The following is a 14,783-nucleotide window of genomic DNA, read 5'->3' as shown; positions in this document are numbered from 1 at the left end:
AAACAGTCTGTACACCTGAGACTAATAGCACAGACTGTTCGTTATACTTCAGTTTAAAAAAAACAAAAACTGGGATCCCTGGGTGGCGCAGCGGTTTGGCGCCTGCCTTTGGCCCAGGGCGCGATCCTGGAGACCCGGAATCGAATCCCACGTCGGGCTCCCAGTGCATGGAGCCTGCTTCTCCCTCTGCCTGTGTCTCTGCGCCCCCCTCTCTCTCTCTGTGACTATCATAAATAAAAATTAAAAAAAAATTAAAAAAAAAAAACTTTTAAAAAGAAAGAGAAGCAGGGGCGTCTGGGTGGCTCAGTTGGTTAAGCGTCTGCCTTCGGCTCAGGTCATGATCCTGGGGTCATGGGATCAAGCCCTGCATGGGGCTCCTGCCTCAGTGGGGAGTCTGCGACTCCTTCTCCCTCCACCTGCTTATACCCTATCTCTTGCTCTCTCTCTCTCTCTCTCTCTCTCTCAAATAAATAAATAAAATCTTTAAAAACAAAACAAAATAGGAAGGCTGGACTCAATTTTGATGAGCCTGGCATTAGAGCCTGTGTACTTACTCTTCGGCTCTTATATGCTTGTCTATTTGATGGGCCTGCCTTTGTTGCACCGGGTGCCTGTTCTGGTAGGGAATGTCACCAGGGGCCTGCCAGGACGAAGGCCTGGGGACAGAATGCAAACACTTGGACACACCACTGGGGCTTCTTCCTAAGTTGTCTCGGGTGGTTAGCATTTTCCTTCTCCTTCTCACTTCTTTCTGGGGGCCACTGTGTTGAGATGGTGTTATAACAGGCAGCACTACTGCATTTACCACCTGAAATCACTCAATTACCTGGGGCAAGGCTGTCAGGTCAGCGTGCTGGTGAAAGGAAGGCTGCAGGAAAACCCGGTGCTGTGTTGTTATGTAACTAGAATGAGAGGCATGCTGGGCAGAGCCGTTTGTCTAGAGCGAGGGCAAATGGGAAGATGGAATTATTGCCTGGGGAGAACATGGTGCAAGCTACAGTTATGGGGCTTGTGCGTCTGTGTGTGACAGGGTGTTCACTAGCAGACATGGGCCAGAATTAACTGGGAAGGAGTCTCAAAAGAGTGAGATCAGAACAACTGATTATTCAAATATTTTTATCTGGGCTTGGAGCTTCTACAAAATCAAATGAGGAGGAGCCTGGGAAATGTGTGCCTTGAGGACCTGGCGGATAGTTGGAGGGTAGAGCCATAGAAGGAAACAATTTGAGGACAACCTAAAACTATGTATAGTTTTGTGTTTTCCATTGTGAAACATCCCTGGCTAAAGATCCAGGATGCAAACTTTATTTATTTATTTTAAAGATTTTATTTATTTATTCATGAGAGACACAGACAGAGAGGCAGAGACATAGGCAGAGGGAGAAGCAGGCTCCATGCAGGGAGCCGATGTGGGACTCGACCCCGGGGGCTCCAGGATCAGGCCCTGGGCTGAAGGCGGCGCTAAACCACTGGGCCACCGGGGCTGCCCGGATGCAAACTTAAAAAAATTTTTTTTTCTCTTAATTATATTGGGAAAAAAGCAAATCATTTCACCTCAAAGAAAAGTATAAACCTCAGACTTTCATAAAAATGCTTGGTACCATCCATGCTCTAGGGAAAATGACCAGTGGATTAGGAAGATGAACAAGATTTCTGAATGGTAGCTTCCACAAAATAAAATACCAGTGAACTTCCCTTGAAGGTTTGTCTTCAAAATAAGTGGATGGACTATTCTGAAAATGATGTCAACACGTATAGGTCTTAGGAGAATTTACAATTTAATGGATCCCTTCCATGAATCATCTGGTGTTGAGACTAATTACCTTTTAATATGTGTGATATTTGAGTTTTGATTTGTAGAAAATGGCTTTGATGGAACAAGGCAGAGCCAAACAGGAATCTCATCTTAAAAACTGGGCTCCAAGTACTTTAAGGCAGGCTCTGAGTTATGATGTCTAGTAATTATAGTCTATCTTTTCTAACTACAAAACTGTATTAGGTCCGTTGTAGAAAATTTGGAGTGTGCAAAAAAGTATAAAGAAGAAAACTGTTTAAATATCCAGAAATCAGGGATCCCTGGTGGCGCAGCGGTTTGGCGCCTGCCTTTGGCCCAGGGCGCGATCCTGGAGACCCGGGGTCGAATCCCACGTCAGGCTTGCTGCATGGAGCCTGCTTCTCCCTCTGCCTGTGTCTCTGCCTCTCTCTCTCTCTCTCTGGGTGACTATCATAAATAAATTAAAAAATAAATAAATATCCAGAAATCAGCTTTATTAACCTGTGGTATATATCCTTCCAGTCTTCTATGAAGATACAGTCATTCATACATTGAATAAACCTTGACTGGGGCTCTCTTATGTGCAAGATGTTGTGTTAAACAGATGGCAAGCAAAGGGGCCATAGTCCCTAGTGCAGGGAGGACCAGGCTATTAAGCAAGCCATAACAATATTCTGTGAAGTGCCAATACGGACAAGTACAAGGCTTATGGCACTCAGAGCAGGGACGTTTCACCCAGTCTGGAAATGAACCGGCTCAAAAAGAGGCTTTTTTTTTTTTTTTTTTTTTTTTTGAGTAGGCTCCATGCCCAGCATGGAGCCCAACATGGGGCTTGAACTCATGACCCTGAGATTAAGACTTGAGCTGAGATCAAAAATCTGACAGTCAACTGACTGAGCCACCCAGGCTTTTTAACTGTTGCATAGTTTAGTATTTCATAATACAGAGGTATTGTATTTTATACAATACCTACAATTTATTGTACTCATCTCTTAATACTGCACTTTTAGACGTGGATTTTTTTTTCATTATCATAAATAATTCTTCATTGGACCACTTCTATAATTCAAACCTTTATACTCATTCTTCAGAATAAATTTTGAAAAGCAGAAATGCATAGTTAAAGGCCACAGTTAGGGGATCCTTGGGTGGCTCAGTGGTTTAGTGCCTGCCTTTGGGTGTGATCCTGGAGACCCGGGTTTGAGTCCCACGTCGGGCTCCCTGCAGGGAGCCTGCTTCTCCCTCTGCCTGTGTCTCTGCCTCTCTCTCTCTCTCTCTCTCTCTCTGTGTGTGTCTTTCATGAATAAATAATAAAAAAATAATAAAGGCCACAGTTATTGGAAAGGCTTTGGTACATACTCAGACTAAGCTGAAAATTTTATGTATGTTTTTCTCCAATACTCTGGAGAAAGTACATTTCTCCAGTACAATTTTCCAGTGTCCTGCAATGATAGCTCTAATTATATAAAGCAGGGATGCCTGGGTGGCTCCGTGGTTGAGCATCTGCCTTTGGGTCAGGGTGTGATCCCAGGGTCCAGGGATTGAGTCCCGCATCGGGCTTCCTGCATGGAGCCTGTTTCTCCCTCTTCCTTGCCTCTGCCTCTCTCTCTGTGTGTCTCTCATAAATAAATAAATAAAATATTTTAAAAAATAATTATATAAAGCAAATAATGTGCTTTACAATGGTGGAGACACCCACCCAGGCATCCTGATCTCAGTGTCTTCTTAAATAAATATTTAGAAATGGAACTTCTTGTGATGCCTGGGTGGCTCAGTGGTTGAGTGTCTGCCTATGGCTCAGGGTGTGATCCTGGAGCCCTGGAATGGAGTCACACCTGGGGCTTCCTGCAGGGAGCCTGCTTCTCCCTCTGGCTATGTCTCTGCCTCTCTTTCTGTCTCTCATGAATAAATGAATAAAATCTTTAAAAAAAGAACAGAAATTGAATTTCTCAAAGGTATCTCCATTTAAATCACTTTTTAATATACATTGCCAAGTTATCTCAAACTGTTCTAAACACCTATGCGTGTGCCTCTATCCTCCGGGAGAGTAGGGCTTAGTGAGGGCAGGGCTTGTATTTTATTCATCATTCTATCTCAGTGCCTGGCTCAGTGCTCAGCAAATACTCAATTTGTCGAATGCACAATGAACTGGATTATTCAAATAAGTAAGCCTTCACTACATGGGCAAAATCTTGTCAATGTGGCCACAGAAGTCTACAATTGGTCCTCTTGTTCTTTTCTGAGTATCTATAACCTAATTGGTAATAATATTTTAAATGTTTATTTCTCAGAAGAATTGTTTTCTATACCATATAGAAAACAAAAAAATATATACATAGAGTTTTCCTTAATGCATAAGAATGATTAGTTATAAAAATATATATCATCGGGATTTACAGGCTTTAAACCAGGACCAAGGGCAGTGAGTGTGTGTGTGTGTGTGTGTGTGTGTGTATGTGTGATATTTCAGAAATCTGTATTCTTGGGGCACCTGGGTGGCTCAATGGTTGAGTGTCTGACTTCATTCAGCTCAGGTCATGATCCCGGGGTCCTGGGATCAAGTCCTGCGTCAGGCTTCCTTCAGGGAGCCTGCTTCTCCCTCGCCTGTGTCTCTGTCTCTCTCTGTCTCTCACGAATAAATAAATAAAATCTTAAAAAAAAAAAGAAAAAAGAAATCTGTGTTCTTTAGAAACAAGATAAAACATCTTCTAGCTGAGGTGGCTTCTAGGAGAGCCAAGCCAGGCTGTGGTTTCATGATTTACACTCTGTAGTTAATTAAATGTGTGATAGGGTTGGGCATCAGATATGCCAAAGTAAACAGGGAAGAAAAAATGCAGGACTAATCAGTGGGAACAGAGTTTGAACCTAGAGCCAAAGTAGGGAATTTCCCTCGTCCTGAATTTCTTATTCCTGGTTAACAGTTTAGTTTCCTTTTCAGACTTAAATGTATAACTTTTATTTTTTAGCATCCATGGTTTCCAGATATATGAATAATCCAAATTCATTCTAATATTGTTATCAGTTTTATTCTGAGTATACTGAGGCACAGAATTTAGGTGACTTGACTAGATTAGTCAGTAATTGGGAATCCTAGAGCAGAATACTATCTCAGTCTAATAAAAACAAAACAAAAAAATGCCCCCAGAAAATCTTTAAAAGGAGAGCAATGGGGCAGCCCAGGTGGCTTGGCACCGCCTTCAGCCCAGAGTGTGATCCTGGAGGCCCGGGATTGAGTCCCGCATCAGGCTCCCTGCATGGAGCCTGCTTCTCCCTCTGCCTGTGTCTCTGCCTCTCTCTCTCTCTCTCTCATGAATAAATAAATCTTAAAAAATAAACAGCCATTCTTCAAAAACAAAAAACAAAAAACCCAAAAGCTAGAACACCTGTGAGAATTTAATATATAATAAAGCTAGCAGTTTACATCAGGGAAAACTGTGGATTAGTCAATGAATGTTTTGAAACAACTGGTTAACCATATGGAAAAAAGTTAAGTTGAAACCTTAAATTTCAGATGTATTTAATATCTAACCTGAAGAATGAAAATATAGAAGTATCCAATGGAAATACAGAAGACTTTTTTTGTTGCTAAGTTTTGGGGCAGGGAAAGACTTTATAAGCATGAAACAAGACTCAGAAGCCAAAAAGAAAAGAACGAAAAATTTGACCATACAAAAAAAAAGTGAAATTCCATCATGGAAAAATGAAACTCAATAAAAGACAAATGACAAAACGTTGTGTGTGAGGGGGTTGCCTGGCTGGCTCTGTCAGAGTAGGTAACTCTTGACCCCAGAGTCATGAGTTTAAGCCCTACGTTGGGTGTAAAGATTACTTAAATGAATAAATAAATTAAAATCTTAAAAAAAAGTCATGTGTGGGCAAGAGGACATTTGTAAGACAATAGACAACAGACAGGGCTGTTACATAAAGAAATCTTGTGTATCAATAAGGAAGAGACCAGTGACTTAATGGGAAAATGGGTTGTGGCTTTGAACATGTAGTTCACAGAAATCAAAAGGCTTATATTTTCTTAATGCTTGACATTATTCAAAATTTCTTATATTTTCTCAATGCTTGACATAATTCAAAATTATTTAAACAAAAATAAAAACAACAAAATGAAACACATTTTTCACCTGCCAGACTGGCAAAGACCAAAGTGTTTCATATTACATAGTGTTAGCAAGTATTTACTTATATGTAGGTGGTAGAGGTGTAAATTGGTACAAAGTCCTAGGACATTAATTTGGCAATATCTGTCAATTTAAAATGAAGATATCCTTTGACTGAAGACTTTCACTACATACATACACACCACACACAGAGGCATGCACATGCTTATATATGTAGAAGATTTCTGGAACAATGAGGCACAAGTTCTTATTAGTGGTTGCCTCTGCGAAGGATAAAGATCTGGGGTGGTAGACAAATCTCTTTCATTTTATGTACATTTTTTATGGTTTGAATTTTTACTAATTTATTAGTTTTCTATTGCTGAATAACAAATTAGCACAGAACTAGTGACTTCAAACAACATCTGTTTTTTATTTATTTATTTATTTATTAGCTCACAGTTCCCATGGGTCAGGAGTTGAGTGTGACCTAACCACAAGGATCTCACTAGGCTGCAATCCAAGTGTCAGCTGGGGCCACAGTTTCATGTGAGGCTCCCAGGGTCCTTTCCCAGCTCATGTGGTAGCTGGCATTCACTTCCTCACAGTTGTTGAACTCATGGTGGTTTCTTCTTCATGGTCAGCGGGAGAATCTCTGATCTCCAGATTGTCTTTTAAAGAGCTCACCTGAGGGGATCCCTGGGTGGCTCAGTGGTTTTGCATCTGCCTTTGGCCCAGGGCGCGATCCTGGAGACCCGGGATCGAGTCCCGCGTTGGGCTCCTGGCATGGAGCCTGCTTCTCCCTCTGCCTGTGTCTCTGCCTCTCTCTCTCTCTATCATAAATAAATAAAAATAAATCTTTAAAAAATATAAAATAAATAAATAAAGAGCTCACCTGATTAGATCAGACCCACCCAGGATTATGGCATCTTTGATTCACTTCAAGTCAATTTTAGGGACTTTAACTACATCTGCAAAATTCCTTCCTCATTGCCACATTCTGTTGGTTAGAAGCAAATCACAGGTCCTGTCTGCACCCAAGACAAGGGTATTGTACAATGGCATGGTTACCAGGAAGCACGAGTCACCAGGTTCTAGAAAACCAGTTCTACCTACCGCACCGATATGACCAACTATAAAACCACCATCACCACCACACCAATATCTAACACTTCAGAAGAGCTTCTTTCGTAGTGGGCACTATTTCAAACATTTTGCATATATGAGGTCACTCCATGGCCAGGGCAATCCTATGAAGCAGAGCTCTTCCTTTTACAATAAGGAAACAGAGGCACCAGTTTAAATAGTTTGCCCAAGGTCATAGGGCTTATAAGTGATGGAGCTAGCGATGCACCTCAGGCAGTCTATGTTCCCAGTACTGTGTTCCTTGCTACACTCTGTGTACATTTGGCAAGTACGCACAGTGGCAAAAAAGGATTCAATGTTCCGATACCTGAGGCTACATAACAAATATGCCAACACTTGTAGCTTAAACCACCACAGCATTTGGTTTGCTACTGAGTCTGCTTTTCAGGCAGGGGATAGCTCACATCTGCTCCACTCAGCATCACCCGGAGTGGTTTGAGACTGCAACCTGGAGTCACCTGGAGGGGCCCACTCCTGCAGTTGATGCTGGCTATTAGCTGAGAATCTTAGCTGTACTTATGCAGGCCTCTCTGTGTGATTAGTTCACCTTCCTCACAGCATGGTGGTGGGTTCCCAAAGGCAAGCACCCCATGAGTGAGAGAGCAAGCCAGGGAGAAACTGTATTGCCCTTTATGACAGGAATTTATACAGGTTCCCTTCTATTGCATTCGATTAATTAATCAGGATAGTCAAAAAGTCCTACCCAGGTTGCAGGGCAAGGAATAGATTTCATTTCTTAGTTGTGAGTGGCAAGGTTCTAGAAGGACATGAGGACCTTAAATATTGCTGTCAATCTTCCACAAAAGATCGATGAATTTATTCCTCTATCTTAAAGCTAGCCTGCACTCAAACCACCCCAACAATTTAGCTTTCAGATGCTTCTTTTCAGAAGCATCAAGAAAAAAGCCCCACAATCTTAAATGATAAAAATTAATGTCTTTCTTTTTCCTGTTTTTATACTCCTAGATCATCTCCCTTAAGGTAGAGAACAAATGAAATTTTAAGCTCCTCCCAGGTCTTCACTGCTAGCTTTGATTCTGAATACTATTTTCTTTCTTTTGGCTGACATTTCAGGGAAGATTCCTGAGGTATGACTATCTAGAACATGTCAGTTTTTATTTTCTAAGAAAATAGGGAAAGATGAAGTAATTATAACCACCAGTCATTCTTTTATTCAACAGAATGAACTTCCATCTTGCATTAAGCACAGCCCTAGGGAAAAGAGTAAAAGATGCAATGACTCAGTCCTCAAAAAACCCATGCTGGGGGCAGGTGGGTGGCTCAGTGGTTGAGTGTCTGCCTTTGGCTTGGGTTGTGATCCCGGGGTCCTGGAATTGAGTTCTGCGTTGGGCTCCCTGCAGAGAGTCTGCTTCTCCCTCTGCCTGTGTCTCTGCCTCCCTCTCTGTGTCTCTCATGAATAAATAAATAAAATCTTTAAAAAAAAAAACCCACCAAAAAAATCCATGCTAGTGGAAGAAGAGAGAAAAAGAACAACAATTTCAAGATTAATTCCTATGGTAGGGTCCATTCTTTTCTGTTCCTCAAGGTGAGTCCTTTGTTATTCCCTCAAGCGCACAATCAAGACAACCACCCTTACGGGTCTTCAGCTGGGTCTTTGTCTTGTCTGGGACTGATGCTTCCCAGAACCCAAGTCCTCAGAAAGAAGGCTGCCATTGCATTCAAGTTAGTAAGGAAGTTCCTAAACTGTGTGCCAGAGCACCCTGGGGTGCTGAGATGAACTCATAGGGGGTGTCGTGGGATGTTCTAAGTTATTGAGGGAAACAACAGGCGTCTGTTGGACCTCACCCAACTACTACTACTAAGTCATTTGGATCTAACTAAACAACTGGAGATCTTTGATATTTCTTTTGGCCTAATGGTATGGTGAAAAAAATCACTGACATTAAGAACACCAACTCTCAGCCAAGAAAGTTTGGTAATTTCTAGAATACCTCATCTCTCAATTTTCCCAGTACTTATTCGCATTTTTCTTCAAAGTGGACACACACTATTTGAGCTGTTCTTTCTCCAGGACAAGGCCTTATCACCTGGGCGTCCTGCAGGGACTTCTCCCTGGGCCTTCGGAGGGACCCTCAGGCAGGCATCACTTCTCATCTCTTCCCACGTCTGCCTCTCCTTCTGTAGCCTCCTCCCCACAGCTTGCCTTCACCCCACGCTCTGCTCTGGCACCTCTCTGTGGGAATAATCAGGTCTCGATCCTCACAGGTGCCTCGTGGTGACTTGCAGATGTGCATCCCTGTCCTTGCCTCCCCTGCCCAGGTGTGGTTACTCAGCAAACAGTAAGGGTGGGGAAGAAAGATAAGGGCCATGGTCGGGTTAGCACCCCAAGATTGACTCCCATTTGAACTGCTGGTAAGATGAGAAAGTCCATGGGGATCCCTGGGTGGCTCAGCAGTTTGGCATCTGCCTTCGGCTCAGGCAGGCCGGGATGGAGTCCCACGTGGGGCTCCCTGCATGGAGCCTGCTTCTCCCTCTGCCTGTGTCTCTGCCTCTCTCTCTCTCTCTCTCTCTCTGCCTCTCATGAATGAATAAATAAAATCTAAAAAAAAAAAAAAAAAAAGATGAGAAAGTCCATCCCTTTCATGAACATATCTTTGCACTGGTTGCTTGTTAACTAATATCCTGGGGCCACTACCCTAAGGTGTCATTTGCCTCAACTGAGCATTCTATGTGAATGGTAAGTGATAAATGCCCAAATATGTCCTGATTTGTCTTTTTAAAAATTTATTTATTTATTTTAGAGAGACAGAGAGAGAGAGAGAATGGTGTAGGAGGAGGGGCAGAGAGAGAGGGAGGGAGAGAACCCCAAGCAGACTCCCTGCTGAGCGTGGAGCCCAGTGCGGGACTTGATGTCACCACCCTGAGATCATGCCCTGAGCTGAAATCTGGAGTCAGATACTTAACCAACTGAACCACCTAGGTGCCCCCAAATGTGTCCTAATTTCAAGGCTTCTCCCCTGACCCTTGTGAGGGTGTAGATGCTGAAGAAGCTGAAGACCAGGACAGGAAAAGCATTTGGCCTTTGCCACCACGACACATTGTGATAACCACCAAAGAGAAGGGCACAGAGGATTGAGGTGGAGCCTCGCCCTACCTGGGAGGCTACACTGAGAGGGTTAAAATGATCTGCAGGCAGGGTGCACTTGAGGTGGGTCCGCAGGGACGAGTAGGAGCTGTATGGACACCTAGGTGGGGAAGGGAAAGCCCTGCAGCCAGAGGGAGTAGGCGGCAGGCCAGAGCTCCCCGCAGAGGCTACCAGCCAAGGCCAGAGGCCGCATCCCTGGTTTGCATAAGGTAGAGGTGATTTTGCTTAGATACCACGTCTAGTGTGTTAATCTTAGGTCGTAAGCAGGCCAAGTTCAGGAGTCTGGGGCCCTGAGCGCGCAGGCGGCCGAGCCTCTCCTCTTCAGCACCCGGTGGGAGGCCACGTGGCTGCACCACCTCAAAGAGAGTGCGGGAGCTGAGCTCTCCTACAGCCTCCAGGAAGAAAGGCCAACAGCGTCGAGCCAACCTCTGGCTGAGACCTTTCAATGCTCCCACAGCACCCATGAGAGACACAAACAGAGAGGCAGAGACGCAGGCAGAGGGAGAAGCAGGCTCCCGGTGGGGAGCCCGGGGCGGGGCTCGATCCCAGGACCCCCGGGTCACGCCCGGAGCCGAAGGCAGATGCTCAACCGCTGAGCAACTCTTAACCGAGTAGAGGAGCTGTTCCAGGCCTCACCCTGATCAGAGGACCGCGGCCCTCAGGCTTCACCTCTGTCCCGCCTCAGACACCCTGACCCGGCCAAGCTGAATTCCCTGCAGTCCTACCTGCGTGCTGTCACTCGGGGCTCTGGTAGCTGCTCTTCCCTCTGTCTTCAGGGACTTCCCACCCTCTTCCCATCAACTTCCCTCTCCCCTTCACTGGAGCCCCCTGCTTTTCTGTCAGCTTTCAGGGAGTTCAGAGCCCCATGGGACTTGAGAGGCCTCTTATTGCCCCACTTATGCTACAGTGCAACGGCCTGTCTCCTGTATGTCTCCCCAACTAGCCTCAAGGTTCTTCTAAGATCGAGACTGTGTGGTTCACCATTAGAGCACTACTTCTTAATGCAAGGCCTGCTGCAGAGTAGGAACACCTGAAACGCTTGTTGAGTGGCCAACTGAACCAATGCTGCACGAGGGAAACATCGTATTCATTTTCACCCAAACGAACTATGGACGTTTAATTGGCCTAGGCTTTTATGAATTTAAATCCCGTTTTTTTCCCCATGGAGAATAAAGAGTTCATATAAAGATTCAATAGCTCCACATGGAGAAAATAGAGGACAAATAGAACCACAATGTCAAGCAAAGGAAAAAAGGACATTATTTTCCCAAGAACAAACAACTCTGGGAAGGCACGCTGGAGGTTATCTCTGTAGAACTTGGGGAGCGCCACCATCACTGGGACAAGGAGCTGGCATTATAGAGAGTTAGAGCAGGAAGAGAGTCTTGGAAGGCATTTGACCTATTCCTCATTGGCTCAAAAAAGGGCTTGTGACTTGTCCAAAGACACCAGGGCTAGATTCTGGTCCAATGCACAGGATTCGAGAGGGGTCTTAGGTATGTGGGAGGTGTCTTGCTGAGACCCATTTTGGGCTTCCGACATACAGAGCTGTAAGATAACACTGGTTTTAAATCATTGAATTCATGGTAATTTGTTATAGCGGCAAAGAAGAGTAATACTGGACACACGCAGGCACGTACCCTGCATACCCCTAAGCAGGCCAAGTAGACAGGCATCCCAGCTCTCTTCTATTCTTTCTTCTCACTCTTTCGTAGTACTTTTACCCTTTCAAAGATCCCCTGAGTTTTATTTTAATTCAATTTCACTTGGATTGACCAGTAGAGATGGGAACAGGGGGCTTGCAGAGTGATTGGCTCTGGGCCTCACACCTGAGGAACAGCAGGGCCCTTTTCAGCAGGAGGATTGGCCTGGGCCCCGTGCCACCCTACATGAAGCCGGACTGACAGAGAGCAGTCCCGTGCCAATCTGTTTAGAATCTAGAGAATCCCTAGAGTCTCTGCTGGCCAGGAGACCAGGCCCAGCACTGAGGGACTATTGTTACAGACCCTGGCAAACAGCCGTGGCAGTCCAGGAAGCGGGAAGGGTGGTATTTACACATGGTTCTCCATGAAGTGCAGGGCCTCTAGAGCACACAATGGGGTCCTTGTAACAGGGTCTCTCACGAATACTCCAAAAAGCTCCAACCATTCCCTCGGAGTGCATGCAAAAGCTGAGGGTAGTGAGGTAGGACCAGTGTCATTTAGATGCGTTACACCTGCATGTGGTCTGTTCTGGAACCACCATCCCACGTTTCATACTTTATTTAGCCTCACCTGGATATCTAGGGAAAATTTTCTCTCTGCCTTCCACTTTAGGTGCGTGGCCTGGGAACCTGAGTGGTGCTTAAATTAAGTCAAATGAATATTGAATGAGAAGGGGTGTGTGAATTCAGATGGGTGTTCTTTGAAAGCTCACACAGAGTGCTGAGGGGGATCAGAATGGGTGCTAGAGCCTGAATCTGACATTCCCCTCTAGTTGCCAGATACAGAAGCAACATTACTTAGTGCCGCGGGGTATGTAAGCCAAACAACTCCTTGCAAGTCAGGCAAGGGGTAAAATGCCTCAGAAACACTTTAATTATCATTATTCCAGGGAAGTAAAGAAATGCCAAGGGGATACGTGTGGTAATGCCTTGGGTTTACGCGAAATGCAAAGTAACTGTGGAGATTGAGTGTCAATACGAGTTTCTCAGATCAGTGGAGTGCTGTGAGCTTCCTGGCTTGGGGCTGGATCTAATATGGGCAGATGTTTTGAGGCTTGGTTTGTCCAGTATGATGTTTGAAAAAAAAAATTCAGTGGTGAGCAAAGTATTATTAAATACCCAGATGAAGCTAGATAGCAGGCCAAGTCGGTGGGGTTTCATAACAACTTTAAAATGTGTGGCCTGAAGTAGATCTGGGGAAAAGCAGACTATGTGGATTATTCTGGATTGGCTAATTGGATAGTACACAAGGCCAATTGGGCATTAGAGTGTTGAAGTGGTAAGCAGTAACCCATAGCACTGCAGAGGTTGGATAAGGACTGAGTTAAATGTACCTAGTGGAGGACTGCAGGACCTGATGGCAAAGGAAGGTTGAGGAAAATTCTAGATATCAATAAGGCAAAGAGTTGGCTCAAGGAGGAGGAGGAGAGAGAATGCAGTTAAAGAAACAGGATGGGTTTCCAGGCATGGTTCTTCAAGTGTGGTTCCTGAACAGCAGCGTCCTACTGTCAACCTAAAATTGCCACGAGGCAATAATCAAGAATGTTTATTTGGGATCAAAGAATTGCAGTTCAGGGTACACAAATTTGGGTAGTAATGCAAATAGTGTGCCATTAGAGAGCAAAGTCAGAGGTGTTTAAAGGAAAAAGGAAAGTTTGTATAGGCTGTATACAAAGAATTTTTTTATTGGTGTTGAGGGCAGAAAGTTTTTTTTTTTTTTTAGATTTTATTTATTTATTTATTTATTCATGAGAGACACACAGAGAGAGGCAAGACATAGGCAGAGGGAGAAGCAGGCTCCCTGCAGAGAGCTGATGGGGACTTGATCCCAGGACCCCGGGATCACAACCTGAGCTGAAGACAGATGCTCAACTGCTGAGCTGCCCAGGCGTCCCCAGAAAGCTACCCTGACCCAATAGAATTGGTTGCCAAGGCTATTGCTAAGCAAAGTCTCCTACTGTAGCAAGATGCAGGTGTTCAGGTCCAGTCCTTAGAATATTTTTGGTTTGCTCCAGTTCAAAAGTTCAAGTTTCCACCAGTGAGGATATGCAAAAAGCCTGCATCCACTTTTATACTTCTTGACATGTTACCTCATTTCATTTCACCTTTCACAATATCAACTGGGAACTTGTTGGAAATTCAAATTCTTGGGACCTACAGAGTCAAAACTCTGGAGTTAGGTCTTAAACAATTCCTGCTCTAACAAGTCTTACAGGTGATTCTAATGTATGTTAGAGTTTGAGAGCCAGGGGTCTAGAAAAAATAAATGTTTGAGATCTCAGCAGAGAGCAATATCCTCTAAAAAAGAGGTACAGAGAACTCTTATGCTGGTGCATGGCTGATGTGATGTGATGAGTCAGTGGTTAGAAGAAGGGAATATTCAGGTGAGTCATCTGATGATTGAGGGTAAAATCAAGGGTTGGAATAAAAGGAAAAAAGAGATCCAGGTGCTCATATCATCAAAGAAAGTGAAAGTGAGTTTTAGAGGGTAGCATGTGAGGGTGAAGATTGAGGATGAGTAATGTTGAGATATCAAATGAAAGAAACAGAACTATGATGAATAAAAGGTTTAGCCATGACAACAGTGAGCAAGGACCAGAATAGCCCCTATTTCCTCTCCTCTTTAGTTGGGAAAATGGGAAAAACTGGGACGCCTGGGTGGCTCAGTGATTGAGTGTCTGCCTTCGATTCAGGTCGGGATCCTGGGATCCGGGGATCAAGTCCCTGCATCAAGCTCCCAGCAGGGAGCCTGCTTCTCCCTCTGCCTGTGTCTCTGCCTCCCTTTGTGTCTCTCTCATGGATAAAAAAATAAAATCTTAAAAAAAAATGGGAACTAAGTAATTGTTCCATTAGCCAAAAGAAAAAGGAGCCAGAGAGTGTCCACCTGATTTGGAGGTAGTGATGGTGACTGCCTAAGCTGAAGAAAGGAGGTGAGGATACATGGGA

Source organism: Canis lupus, chromosome 4, assembly GCF_011100685.1.
Source record: "Canis lupus familiaris isolate Mischka breed German Shepherd chromosome 4, alternate assembly UU_Cfam_GSD_1.0, whole genome shotgun sequence".
NCBI lineage: Eukaryota > Metazoa > Chordata > Mammalia > Carnivora > Canidae > Canis > Canis lupus.
The sequence above is the reverse complement of the archived record's forward strand: the minus strand, read 5'-3'. Positions refer to the sequence as shown.